Below are 15652 nucleotides of genomic sequence, written 5' to 3'. Positions count from 1 at the left end.
GTCTGCTGGAGCCAATCCCAGCCAACACAGGGCACGAGGCAGGGAACCAATCCTGGGCAGGGTGCCAACCCACCGCAGGACACACACAAACACACCCACACACCAAGCACACACTAGGGCCAATTTAGAATCGCCAATCCACCTAACCTGCATGTCTTTGGACTGTGGGAGGAAACCGGAGCGCCCGGAGGAAACCCACGCAGACACGGGGAGAACATGCAAACTCCACGCAGGGAGGACCCGGGAAGCGAACCCAGGTCCCCAGATCTCCCAACTGCGAGGCAGCAGCGCTACCCACTGCACCACCGTGCCGCTGTATTCAACCAAGCAAAGTCAATTCAAGTTTAGTTTTATTTATCATTTTTAACCAGTAAAATATGTCGTAGTAGTTACTTCAGTAATAAATAAATGATACAAACACAATAACTTAAAATCAGGAGTGGTCTCCCGTAGACTTTCTCGTATGCTCACATATGAGGAGGGATATTTGAGGAGTAAACCACAAGACAATGATTATATTTTTATATTATGTACATTAAAGAACCATCAACAACAAATTAAATCAAATTAATAGTATATTGAACAATTATTATAAAAGTAAAGTTGAATAAAAGGTAAAGTACCACTTCGGTTAACAGAAATAGCCCAAAAGTTAATAGAAATCTATGTTTTGTACCTACTACTTGAATGCAAAATTTGGTTGACCTAAGTAAAAGCGTACTCAAGTTATCGTTGCACACAGACTAGACACAGACATAATTCCAAAAATGGTATTTTCGGACTCATTGAAGTCTAAAACATCAAGATTCATCAAAATCTCAAAATGGAATTTTTGGAGCATTACAATACTTTCTTCCCTATACTTCATATACGAAAAAGTCAGGGAGGTATAAAACATTGAGATTCATCAAAATCTCGACATTGAATACATTGGATGATTACAATATTTTCCCTATACTATACTTCGTATACTAGAAAGTAAAAAACACGGACTTCCAATATAAAGCACTACTCATACTATTTAATCCATTATTGCAAGATGATGAAGGTTTCAATAAATGTATCTTCTCACAAATAAATACTTCTTTTGAAACTAATGTACCTCTGGAGATATCTGCCAGGCCACTATGGAAAACATAGCACATATGAGGAAACAAATATATTCTTGAGTTGCACACAAAACAAGAGCAATAAAATTAATGAATTTCAATGAACTGCCAATGAATATCTAAGGACATGAACATCGGAATTAGAAAACAAAACAACAACAACAAACAAACTGCCTTTCAAACAGGCCCCAAGCTTCATGTACAATGAGCTGGATAAACCTTTACCACACTAATACAGTATCATAGATGCTGTTAAATTTACACAAATACAAAAGGGTCAGGCCCAGGTGGCTATCCAGAATATTATTTAAAAAAAAAGCCTTTTACAGTGTGTGTCCTACTGACCAATTTTCCTACTAAAACCAGATATTAATATTATGACCAAAGTTCTTGCAAACACATTAGAGAAAGTTTTTCTGTCTATACACTGCAAGAGCAAACCAGATTTTTCAAAGGCAGGCAATTACTAATAAAATTTCAACATATGTTCAGTGTAATATATTCCACAGCATAACAAATCGCCCTGAAGTCTTGCTGTCTTTGCACAAAGGATAAAAGAAAAATCAAAACTGGTTTGCCTCCAATATATGTACATGTATTCAACCATATTAGTCCAGCCTTGAATCTTTTTACTTGGATAAATAACATCTTTTTTAAACTCATATCCAAAGCAAATTTAGGTCAAGACCTTAATTAAGGGAGATCTTGTCATGCATCTAATTCACTAGAACATATTTTGGGAATGGCCCTAATCAGACATTATTGGAAAAAAGTCTTTGACTTTGTATTAGTCTTGGAGTCACACTAATATTTAATTCTTTAACAGCTTTGTTTGGGGGTAATACGTGATGGGATATTACTGTTTCATGAACAATATCTTGTAATTATCTTATACCACACTTACAGCATGCAGTCTTATCTAGGCAAACTAGAAGAATCCCAGCATTTTGTACAATCTTGAGTGTCCTAGTTACTTAAAATTAAAACAAAAAATAACTCAATTTACCAGGATCAGTTCAAACATTCTTTAGAATCTGGCAGACATTCATTAATGATGCTTTTACACAGCTGAGCTTTACAAACCGTTGTTAACCTTTTGCTAACACCTTTAAATGATTCCTTCAAATGAAATGTGTTTCTAATTTGGCTCTCTAGATGGTTAAAATAGTGGTATCTGATCTGATCTGAATAAGATGCAGTACCCATTGTCTTCATGAATAAGTAATATATGTATTGAAATGAAATACAATAAAAAATACAAATAAGTAAATAGAACTGTGAACAAAAAGAAGCAATAAAAACATTATTGAGATAGTTTTGTAAAATATAATATACACCATATAAAGCCAATAATGCATTTTTAGACTATTTACTGCATAACATCTAGTATTATTGGTTATTTAAGATAGAATACAAAGATAAAGAAATCAGCAAGTGTTTGTTATTTGTTGATGCTCAAAAAGTTCATCATGACATTAAAAAAGTGATTTTTTAAATTTCTTCTTCCTCTTCATCTTTTCCTACTACTATTTAGGGTATATATGCCTGAAAAACCTTCTTCACACCTGCTTCTCTTCCCAGGTCAAACCCTTCCCCTTCAAATCTTCTTTTACTTTATCCACCCATCTCCACTTCAGCCTCCCTTTCTTTCTCTTCCCCTGCACTTCCATTGCCATCACTTTTTTGCCTACATATTCATTGTCTCCTCTTTTCATATGTTCATACCACTTCAACCTACTTTCCTATACTTTCTTTGGCATCTTTCCCACTTTTCTAGTACCTCCAATTGTCCTATTTCTTTTGCTGTACTTTTTTGTAACTCCACAGTCTTGTTCCTAGCCTTTTTTATTCTAAAAATCATTTTCTCTATCTTTTTTGTCTCCTTGTTTCTCTGTTTATACATTTCTCTGTCTTTCTACTTCCCTGATTTGTACCATGTCTTCTTGTGTTCATCCCAATATTTTCATTTCTGCCACATCCAACTTTTTCTGCTGTGCTCCCTTTACTGCTCATGTCTCACCTCCACACATCATTAATGGTCTTATTACTGTCTTAAAAACCTTGTCTTTAACTTTCACCTTAATTCATTCATCACATAATATTGCTGATACCTTCTTCCAATTCTTCCAACCTCATTGCACTCTGTGGGTTATCCCTACGTCTTTCTCTATCTTGAGCTACCACTGATCCTAGATATTTAAACTTTTTCACTATTTTCAATAGTTCTCCCTACAGACTAACGTCTAAATTCTGATCATCATTAAACCTCTTCTTCCTATTTATTTTCAATTCTCTGTCTTCCAAAGCCTTTCTCCATTCTTCCAACGTACTCTCCATGTCCTCCTTTCTGGTGTTACACTACATAATGTCATCAACAAAAAGCATGGACTTAGGGCTGGGGTTGTTTTTTTATTCCCCCCTAATCAAGGCATCCATAACCAAAACAATGAGGTAAGCACTTAAAGAGGATCTCTGGTGCTGACCTACTACAACTTAGATCTTGTCTGCTACCTCAACACTGCTTTTAACCCGAGTCCTTATGCCTTTATTGTGACATGTGAGTCCCTGTCTTACACCCCAAAACATGAGGCTGAGTCTCAATACTTTAGCAAAACCAGCTTTATTCAGCTGGAAACAGAAACAGCACAATTATTTATTGTAGCGGGATCTAGCACTTTCTTATACACAGACACAGCAATCAGGCAGGGTCGTGGCCAAATAATACTGTTCCCTGCATTTTTAATGTTCCTTGCATCACCCATCGACGACAAACGCCTATAGTGCGACCATGGTTGGCTCAGATTTGCCCTGCATTGCCTCAGCAATGGAGAAGCTGTCTTCCACAGAAGCGAAGATTGCGCTTTGGGACACTTATCGGCTTGTCATCAAGTTGGGGGGAGTCCTAAAAAGAGTTTAGAAACCTTACAATATCTCAGACAATTCTCTCTGGCATTCCTTTCTCTTGCATGCACCTCCAGACCTCTTGACTTGGCACTCTAGCAATAACCTTCTTCAAAACAATAAACACCATATGAAAACCTGGTTTTCTGTTTTTCTCAGTTCTTCTCTGTGAGCTGCTGCAATGCAGAGACTCAATTAGTTGTTCCTCTCCCTGACATAAACCCAAATTTCTTCTCCTCTTCCTTAAGCCTTCTCTCTATAACCCCTTGTTAAATTTTCAATAAATGTAGCATCAGCTTTATTCCTCCATAGTTTCCATAAACGTGCATATCTCTCTTATCCTGATTGGGTACAATCAGACTGTTTCTCCACTTATCTGGTATTTTCTCCTGTTCAAAGATCATCTACATTCGATCTCTAACACCGTTGCCTTTCCAGTCTTCATCCTTTACAGTACCTCCTTTAATCCCTCTCTCCTTATTCTTGGTACTATAAGTAGCTTTTCATTGGGGCTTCTATCCACAAATACTAGACTTAGACAAGTTTTTTTTAATTCAACAGCTTTTCAAAGTACCCCCTCCATCTATTTTTGATCCTATCATGCTCAATCAAGACCACACCTTGCTCATCTTTCATCTGCTTTATCTGTCTAATAACCTCCCCAGCCTTGTTCCTAGCCTTTGCTGTTCTAAAAATCAAAAAATTTTGTCTCCTTGTTTGTCTGCCTATACATTTCTATTTCTCCTTCCCTGATTGGTACCATGTTTTCTTTGCCTCCTTCTTAGTCTTTAACACATCCTACACCCCTCTGTTCCTCCAGTATGTCTCTTTGTCCCCAGGTGATCTCCTTCCTGTTGTCTAACCTAACACCTCTTCACCATCTCTCATTATAACTTTGCTGTTCTTCTGCTTAAACCTGTTGTTAATTGCTTCCTCTTTTATTCTCCACCACTTTATCCTTGGTACGGCTTGCTCTGGCTTTAATCTACTGCAGATTCTGATCTCCAAATCCATCAATACCACTCTATTCTACACTGTGAAACTTTCCACATTTAGTCAGTCAGTCATTATCCAACCCGCTATATCCTAACACAGGGTCACGGGGTCTGCTGGACCAATCCCAGCCAGCACAGGGCACAAGGCAGGAACAAATTCCGGGCAGGGCGCCAGCCAATCTCGGGGACACACACACCCCCACACACTAGGGACAATTTAGGATCGCCAATGCACCTAACCCTGCATGTCTTTGGACTGTGGGAGGAAACCAGAGCACCTGGAGGAAACCCACGCAGACACACGGAGAACATGCAAACTCCATGCAGGGATGACCCGGGAAGCAAACCCAGGTCTCCTGACTGCGAGGCAGCAGCACTACCACTGTGCCACCGTGCTGACCACTTTCCCCATTTATGATCTTACAATTCTTTATCTCTTTCAAATGAGATCTTCTATACAGTAGAGTGTCTATTTGGCTTTGCATTCCAGTCTCAAACTGAATTACTTTATTTTCAAAAAATATGTCAACTATTACCAAATCAAATGCCATGTCAAAGTGTACTATCATCTCCCCTTCCCCAACTTTTCTTCTCTACTCCCCATCCTTCATGTACCCTATCCACCCTCTACTATTTCCCCCATGCCCAATAAGATCACCACCAACAATAACGTTTTCTCCCTCTTGTACCACCACCCTAAGATCTTAATCCATTTGTGGCCAGAAACCTTCCCTTTCTTCTTCCTCACAGCCTATTTGAGGAGCATATGCACGAATTACACTAACTACAGTCTCATCAAGGCCTAGCTTGACGCTCATCAACCTAACACTCCTTCTTTTCACAATGACAAGACTATACTTAAGTTTCTTGGATTACTAGTATTACCATCACCATTTCTCTCTTACTAGTTGCTCCATTGTACCACAGTTTACAGCCTCCATCCAATTTTCTTGCCTTACTCCTATTCCATCTATTTTCTTGCACACACAGCACTCCTACTTTCCTTTAAATCTGTCAGCTTTCTGCCTTTCCCAGTCATTGACCCAACATTCAGTATCCCCACTCTCACCTTCAACTTATCCTTTTCTTTCCCCTTTCCTGTCTTCTGCTTCTTCTAGACTAACTCCTTTAGTTGGGCCCACCAATGGCCCGGTAGCCTTTGCTCACTGCCCACCGCCTAGCATTTTCTGAAGCTGATTGGACTGACTCCATCATTAAAATTTTCTCTAAAGTTTTACAGCTGGATTACCTTCCTGACACTAACCGTCTCCATTTAAAAAAAAAAAAAATACCAATGGTGTGGCCACGTTCAGACACCTTCCTGACCGCTCTGTCTAGGTTGTGTGTTTTTTTAGTTTATTTCCTTTATTTATTATTTCTTCAATCACAGATGACATCGGATTTAGTAATCTATGACAGTAGAACATTTTTAGAAATTGGAAACTGGGTCTCTACTTTTATTTCAGACACTTTTAAGCCCGATCCGTCGTGACCTGCTGAGACGCTCCGCAACCTGGACTACAACAATAGACGCGACACTGACCTGCGGCGACAAACAAAGAAATGGCATGGGAAACGCGGCGGCGTCTGAAACAGACTGAGACAACAAGCACATCTCCCACCACTGCCTAGCATCCTGCTGGGTAATGTTCAGTCACTGGAGAACAAGCTGGATGACCTGAGAGCAGGAGATATTTTCCAACGCGTAACGAGGGATTGTAACATTTTCTGCTTTACAGAGACATGGCTGACCCCCACAGTGCCAGACCAAGCCATAACACCGTCGGACTCGTTCTCTGTGTTTTGCATGGACAGAACGGCGGAGTCTAACAAAGCTAAAGGTGGGGGAGTCTGCTTCATGACTAATAACAAATGGTGCGATGCCAGGAATACTTCCATTCTCTCCGGTTACTGCTCGCCTCATCTGGACTATTTAATCATCAAATGTCATCCTCACTATCTGCCTCGTGAGTTTACCTCAGTTATTGCCACGGCGGTCCACATCCCACCCCACGCAGACGCAGGCACAGCATTGTCTGAACTCCACAATGCTCTGTGTACGACTCAGAACAAACACCCAAACGCAGCATTCATCGTGGCAGGGGACTTTAACAAGGCAAACCTCAGACAAGTAATGCCGAACTTCCACAAACATGTCACGTGTCCAACAAGGGGACCCAGAATCCTGGATCACTGCTACACCCCATACATGCAGGGCTACAAAGCTGTTTCACATCCAGCGTTTGGGATGTCTGAACATAATGCCATTTTCCTCATGCCGAAATATAAACAAGGTTTCATTCATGAAGCTCCGGTCACGAGAGAGGTGAAGCACTGGTCTGTCCAATCACAAGCCATGCTGCAGGATGTGCTCGATGACGTAGACCTGGACATGTTCAGAACATGCGCAGATGGCATCAATGAGTTTGCGGAAGCAGTAGTTAGCTTTGTTAGTATGCTTGCTGATTAAGTTGTCCCCATGGCGAGAGTTAAATCTTTTCCCAACCAGAAACTGTGGGTTGGCAGATCGATCCACACAGCAGTAAATGCTCGAACCGCTGCTTATCATGCTGGACTCACTACTGGTGATATGAGCGCCTACAAAGAGCCTTCATATGGTGTTCGACATGTGGTGAAAGATGCCAAACACCGGTATCAGCAGCGAGTGGAGCTGCACTTTCAACATGGCGACATATGGAGCATGTGGCACAAACTGCATACCATCACGGACTACAAAGGAAAATCTCACGCGATGGTAAGCTCAGACTGTGCATTTGCTAATGAACTCAATGTGTTTTACACCTATTTTGAGGCTGGTTACGCAGCTAGCGCTAACTACTGCCTGGCTACGGAAAACGGTGACATCATCAGCATTGCAGAGCGCGATGTGCATGCGGCACTGAAGCAAGTAAACATCAGGAAGGCGGTGGGAACAGACGGCATCTCTGGACGTCTGCTGCGTTGCTGCGCTGACCAACTAGCTGGAGTACTCACCACCATCTTCAACGAGTCTCTAGCACAGTCTGTGGTTCCTATGTGCTTCAAAAGATCCACAATCGTTCCTGTTCAACAGAACAATAAGCCCACATGCCTGAATGACTACCGACCTGTTGCACTCTCATCAGTAGTCATGAATGTTTTCAATTTCTACTGAAAGACATCATCTCATCCTCCATCCCAAGCACCGTTGACTCACTCCAGTTCACCTACCATTCTAACAGATCAATGGAGGATGCCATTTCCCCCTCAGCCATGTGGACAAGAAACAGGGGAACTATGTGAGATTGTTGTTCATTGACTATAGTTCAGCATTCAATACAATAATACCCTGTAGACTGTTTGCGCAACTGAGGGACTTAGGACTCAACAACTGCCTGTGTGCGTGGGTGCTGGACTTCCTCACAGGCAGAACACAGGCAGTGAGGGTTGGTAACTGTGTTTCCAACAGCATCATCATCAACACAGGAGCTCCACGAGGGTGTGTTCTTACCCCCCTGCTGTACTCCCTCTACACCCATGACTTCATGGCCACGTATTCCTCCAACACTATCATGAAGTTTGCAGATGACACGGTGGTACTGGGCTTCATCGCGAACAACAATGAGCCGGCCTACATGGATGAAGTTTCGAATCTGACATTGTGGTGTCAAGAAAACTGCCTCCAGCTTAACATCAGCAAAACCAAGGAGCTAGTGTTGGACTTCAGCAGGACACAGCAGCAGGACTATAAGCCCCTCATCATTAACGGGACTCCAGTGGAAAGGGTGAACAGTTTTAAATACCTGGGGGCTCACATTTCTAAGGACCTGACATGGTCTGAACACATCCAAGTTCAGAGCAAAAGGGCAAAGCGGAGACTCTACCATCTCAGACAGCTTAGGAAGTTTGGGGTCTCTTCAGGGATTCTAAAGACTTTCTACTATGGCACTGTGGAAAGTATCCTGACACAGAACATTACATCCTGGTTTGGAAACTGCTGTGTTCGGGACTGTAAAGCCCTACAGAGAGTGATCCATGCAGCGGAGCGCTGCTACAGGTCAGCTCTACCATCTATCCAGGACATTTACACCAGAAGATGCAGGACCAGAGCTCTCGGGATTATCAACAACTCATCTCATCCCAGCAACAGCCTGTTTCATCTGTTAAAATCAGGCAAAAGGTTTTATAGCATCTTGGCTGGGACAGAGAAACTCAGAAGGAGTTTCTATACTCAAGCCATAAGACTGTTAAATCAGAACATGCCATCTCATCCATGACCCTCCACATACTTAGACTGGACTGTAATTGTACCATGACGTCTATCCTTACCTTGTTTTGGAATTGGTCTGTCCTTTAACTATACACCTGTCTAACTTTGGTTTTGCTCAATAATCACTGCACTATTGCACCTTAACACTTAATTCTACTTTATTTCACTTAATTTTATTTATTTATGTTCTATTATTATATTGTTATCTTTCAATCTAGGACTTTTTCTAAATCTAACTGATATTCTTCTAACTTTGCACAGTTTTTGATAAGCGGATCAGGATGCATTTCACTGCGTATTGTCCCGTATAACTATGCATGTGACAAATAAAGAATCTTGAATCTCTTGAATCATGAGCTTGGCACCAAAACTGAGAGGTGGGGAGCATGTGCTACACTGGGACCCAATAGCAGTGGGTGACACCTCAGCACCACACTGGAACAGTGTGAGGCTTTTTTTATGGTGGCTGGAGTGCCAATCCTGCCACCAAACCCCAAGTTTTGCATGCAACTTGGAAGACCTACTTGCAGGGTTGGATGCAGATTAATGTCATACCCAGGACGAAGCAATTGCAGATTAAGAGCCTTGCACAAGGGCCCAACAGAGTAGACTCACTTCTGGCATTTATGGGATTCAAACCAGCAACCTTCTGATTGCCAGCACAGATCCCCAGCCTCAGAGCTACCACTCCACCACCAGCACCAAACTAGACTGTTTTTTCTATTGGTGGCTATATTTTACCATCCATCCATCCATCCATCCATCCATCCATCCATCCATCCATCCATCCATCCATCCATCCATCCTCTTCCGCTTATCCGAGGTCGGGTCACGGGGGCAGCAGCTTGAGCAGAGATGCCCAGACTTCCCTCTCCCTGGCCACTTCTTCTAGCTCTTCCGGGAGAATCTTGAGGCGTTCCCAGCCAGCTGGGAGACATAGTCCCTCCAGCGTGTCCTGGGTCTTCCCCGGGGCCTCCTCCCGGTTGGACGTGCCCGGAACACCTCACCTGGGAGGCGTCCAGGAGGCATCCTGATCAGATGCCCGAGCCACCTCATCTGACTCCTCTCGATGCGGAGGAGCAGCAGCTCTACTCTGAGCCCCTCCCGGATGACTGAGCTTCTCACCCTATCTTTAAGGGAGAGCCCATACACCCTGCGGAGGAAACTCATTTCATCCGCTTGTATTCACGATCTCGTTCTTTCGGTCACTACCCATAGCTCATGACCATAGGTGAGGGTAGGAACATAGATCGACTGGTAAATTGAGAGTTTTGCCTTACGGCTCAGCTCCTTTTTCACCATGATAGACCGATGCAGAGCCCGCATCACTGCGGACACCGCACAGATCCGCCTGTCGATCTCACGCTCCATTCTTCCCTCACTCGTGAACAAGACCCCAAGATACTTTAACTCCTCCACTTGGGGCAGGATCTCGCTCCTAACCCTGAGAGGGCACTCCACCCTTTTCCGGCTGAGGACCATGGTCTCGGATTTGGAGGTGCTGATTCCCATCCCAGCTGTTTCACACTCAGCTGCGAACCAATCCAGAGAGAGCTGAAGATCATGGCCTGATGAAGCAAACAGGACAACATCATCTGCAAAAAGTAGTGACCCAATCCTGAGTCCACCAAACTGGGCCCCCTCAACGCCCTGGCTGCGCCTAGAAATTCTGTCCATAAAAGTTATGAACAGAATCGGTGACAAAGGGCAGCCCTGGCGGAGTCCAACTCTCACTGGAAACGGGTTCGACTTACTGCCAGCAATGCGGACCAAGCTCTGACACCGGTTGTACAGGGACCGAACAGCCCTTATCAGGGGGTCTGGTACCCCATACTCCTGGAGCACCCCCCCCCAACAGGATTCCCTGAGGGACATGGTCAAACGCCTTTTCCAAGTCCACAAAACACATGTAGACTGGTTGGGCGAACTTCCATGCACCCTCCAGGACTCTGCTAAGGGTGTAGAGCTGGTCCACTGTTCCGTGACCAGGATGAAAACCACACTGTTCCTCCTGAATCCGAGATTCAACTATCCGACGGACCCTCCTCTCCAGAACCTCCGAATAGATTTTCCAGGGAGGCTGAGGAGTGTGATCCCTCTGTAGTTGGAACACATCCTCCGGTCCCCGTTCTTAAAGAGGGGGACCACCACCCCAGTCTGCCAATCCAGAGGCACTGTCCCTGATGTCCATGCAATGTTGCAGAGACGTGTCAACCATGACAGCCCTACAACATCCAGAGCCTTGAGGACCTCCGGGCGTATCTCATCCACCCCCGGGGCCCTGCCACCAAGGAGTTTTTTGACCACCTCGGTGACCTCAGTCCCAGAGATGGGGGACTTCATGGGGAACCACCTCCGAGTCCCCAGGCTCTGCTTCCTCATTGGAAGGCATGTTAGTGGGATTGAGGAGGTCTTCGAAGTACTCCCCCCACCGACCCACAACGTCCCGAGTCAAGGTCAGCAGCACACTATCCCCACCATATACAGTGTTGACACTGCACTGCTTCCCCCTCCTGAGACGCCGGATGGTGGACCAGAATCTCCTCGAAGCCGTCCGAAAGTCGATCTCCATGGCCTCCGCAAACTCCTCCCATGCCTGAGTTTTTGCCTCAGCAACCACCGAAGCCGCATTCCGCTTGGCCTGCTGGTACCTATTAGCTGGCTCCAGAGTCCCACAGGACAAAAGAGACCGGTAGGACTCCTTCTTCAGCTTGACAGCATCCTTCACGGGTTCGGGGATTGCCACCATGACAGGCACCGACCACCTTACGGACACAGCTCCGGTCAGCCGCCTCAACAATAGAGGCACGGAACATGGTCCATTCAGACTCAATGTTCCCCACCTCCCTCGGGACGTGGTCGAAGTTCTGCCGGAGGTGGGAGTTGAAGCTACTTCTGACCAGGGGCTCTGCCAGACGTTCCCTTCCACACCATTGAAGCCAACTCACCACCAGGTGGTGATCAGTTGACAGCTCCGCCCCTCTCTTCACCCGAGTGTCCAAGACATGTGGCCGCAAGTCCGACGACATGACCACAAAGTCGATCATCGAACTGAGGTCTAGGGTGTCCTGGTGCCAAGTGCCACATATGAACACCCCTATGTTTGAACATGGTGTTTGTTATGGACAATCCGTGATGAGCACAGAAGTCCAATAACAAAACACCGCTCGGGTTCAGATTGGGGGGGCCATTCCTCCCATCACGCCCTTCCAGGTCTCACTGTCATTGCCCACGTGAGCATTGAAGTCTCCCAGCAGTACGAGGGAGTCCCCAGAAGGTATGCCCTTTAGCACCCCCTCCAGGGACTCCGAACTGCTGTTCGGTGCATACGCACAAACAACAGTTAGGACCCCGTCCCCCCACCCGAAGGCGGAGGGAGGCTACCTTCTCATCCACCTGGGTAAACCCCAATGTACAGGCTCCAAGTCGGGGGGCAATAAGTATGCCCACACCCGCTCAACATCTCCCACCAGGGGCAACTCCAGAGTGGTAGAGAGTCTAGCCCCTTTCAAGGAGATTGGTTCCAGAGTCCAAGCTGTGCGTCGAGGTGAGCCTGACTATATCTAGCCGGAACCTCTCAACCTCGCGCACTAGCTCAGGCTCCTTCTCCTTCAGAGAGGTGACATTCCATATCCCAAGAGCCAGCTTCTGTAGCCGAGGATCGGACCGCCAAGGTCCCCACCTTCGGCCACCACCCAACTTACACTGCACCCGACCTCCTTGGCCCCTCCCATAGGTGGTGAGCCCATGGGTAGGGGAACCCACGTTGCCTCTTCGGGCTATGCCCGGCCGAGCCCCATGGGTGCAAGCCTGGCCACCAGGCGCTCGCCATCGGGCCCCATCTCCAGGCCTGGCTCCAGAGGGGGGCCCCGGTAACCCGCGTCTGGGCGAGGGAAAACGCCGTCCAAATTTTTTATTCATCATAGAAGGTTTGTTTAACCGCTCTTTGTCTCATCCCTCACCTAGGACCAGTACGCCTTGGGTGTCCCTACCAGGAGCATAAAGCCCCGGACAACAGAGCTCCTAGGATCATTGGGACACGCAAACCCCTCCACCACGATAAGGTGGCGGTTCGAGGAGGGGCTATATTTTACCATTGTTTTTAATACTGACTGTGACGAACTACCAGTTGTGTCATCCATAGCTCCACATTGGGATTAATGGGTTTGGAAATTAAATGAATGAATGATATTTACCGAATTGTCAATAGTTATAGTTATATAATAGTTAAATGTTTTAAAAAGTGGGTTACGGCAGTGTGCCTGTCAAGTTTGTCAAGTTACTGCACACCTGAGATCCAATCACACTATATTTATAAGAGTAAAATTTTTTTTAAAAAGTCTCTAAGAAAGAATTTCAAAAATGCCTGTATGAATTGGTGAGGGACTCTTTAAATGAAGGAACACACTTATATTTCATTTATATTCCTGATTTGACATCAAGGAATTTATCATTAATAGCAATATTTTTGGATTTCTTTTCTCTTTACATAGAATTTTTTCAAGTAAATACATAGTATGTCAGAATGTGAAGAAAAATTTATTAAGTACACTGTGGCTGGCCCACTGGTTTTGGACTGGGCATCACTGGTACTTGCTGGGCAGTCCACCATTTCTTACATACTTGAAGGTCACACTTCTTTTTACTCTTAGGTCCTTAATAATCCCTGTTCCTGTCCCATGACACCCTTCGTATATGGGACCATCCATCCATCCATTATCCATCCCGCTATATCCCAACTACAGGGACACGGGGATCTGCTGGAGCCAATCCCAGCAAAAACAGGGCGCAAGGCAGGAAACAAAACCCCGGGCAGAGCGCCAGCCCACCGCAGGGCACACACACACGCACTAGGGACAATTTAGAATTGACAATGCACCTAACCTGCATGTCTTTGGACTGTGGGTGGAAACCGGAGTACCCAGAGGGCCATATACTGTACCATGCAATCCATCACAACAGCAAATATGTAAGTCTCTATTGATCCCTAAAGGTTCTTATAGATAGATAGATAGATAGATTAGATAGATAGATAGATAGATAGATAGATAGGATAGATAGATAGATAGATAGATAGATAGATAGATAGATAGATAGATAGATAGATAGATAGATAGATAGATAGATACTTTATTAATCCCAATGGGAAATTCACAGTCTTCAGCAGCAGCATACTGATCCAATAAATAATATTAAATTAAGAATGATAATAATACAGGTGAAAAAAACAGACAATAACTATGTATAATGTTAAATATTAACGTTTACCCCCCCTGTGGAATTAAAGAGTCGCATAGTTTGGGGGAGGAACGATCTCCTCAATCGTTCTGTGGAGCAGGACAGTGACAGCAGTCTGTCGCTGAAGCTGCTCTTCTGTCTGGAGATGACATTATTTAGTGGATGCAGTGGATTCTCCATAATTGATAGGAGCCTGCTGAGCGCCCATCGCTCTGCCACAGATGTTAAACTGTCCAGCTCCAAGCCAACAATAGAGCCTGCCTTCCTCACCAGTTTGTCCAGGCGTGAGGCGTCTTTCCTCTTAATGCTGCCTCCCCAGCACACCACTGTGTAGAAGAGGGCGCTCGCCACAACTGTTTGATAGAACATCTGCAGCATCTTATTGCAGATGTTGAAGGAAGCCAGCCTTCTAAGGAAGTATAATAGATAGATAGATAGATAGATAGTAGATAATAGATAGATAGATAGATAGATAGATAGATAGATAGATAGATAGATAGATAGATAGATAGATAGATAGATAGATAGATAGATAGATAGATCTTTATTGTCATTGTCACTTTACAAAGGAACAACGAAATTGAAGGTGCAGTTGACTCATTGTGAGGCATAAGAGTTAAAAAGACAAGAAGAGAGAAAATAAAAACAAACCGAATAGTAATAAAAGTACTTTACAAAATATACAAATTGCACTTGTTGACTTAAAGGTCTATATGTCTATAAGGTCTATATATTTAAAGATATGTTGGCTAATGTTTTAGCATATGCAAACACGTCTCTTTTTTAGCTCAAAATGTGTACATATTTTAAAAAGTTCAAATAACCACAAATGTTAAGCAACAAAGCAGAAACAGTTGCATAAGGCCAAAGAAATTCAATGATTCTACTTAAAATCAGTTTTCTAAACCTTTATGTTTTCAGTAGCAATTCAGATATTTGAATTTTTGTCTATCTAACTCCAAGAACCAGGGTACAGCCTTCAAAGGTCAATTTAATCTTTTCTAATTACCTGGCTATAAAATTTGATAGAAAAAGTCAAAAACACCATATGGAAATTACCTCAAATCTGGGAACTGAAGCCAGGAAACAACATCTTGTTGCAGATTATTACATTTAATTATATGACAAACAGTAATTTGCCATGAGTTCTGATATTTATG

General features: G+C 44.0%; 1 protein-coding gene across 2 annotated transcripts in view; it reads left to right on the top strand.

Annotated features, from left to right (window-relative positions):
• LOC114654151 (solute carrier organic anion transporter family member 3A1-like) overlaps nucleotides 1-15652 on the top strand; it is a 333533-nt gene that overhangs the window by 216162 nt on the left and 101719 nt on the right. The window lies entirely within an intron of this gene.

Source organism: Erpetoichthys calabaricus, chromosome 7 (genome assembly GCF_900747795.2).
Source record: "Erpetoichthys calabaricus chromosome 7, fErpCal1.3, whole genome shotgun sequence".
NCBI lineage: Eukaryota > Metazoa > Chordata > Cladistia > Polypteriformes > Polypteridae > Erpetoichthys > Erpetoichthys calabaricus.
The sequence above is the reverse complement of the archived record's forward strand: the minus strand, read 5'-3'. Positions and strand labels throughout refer to the sequence as shown.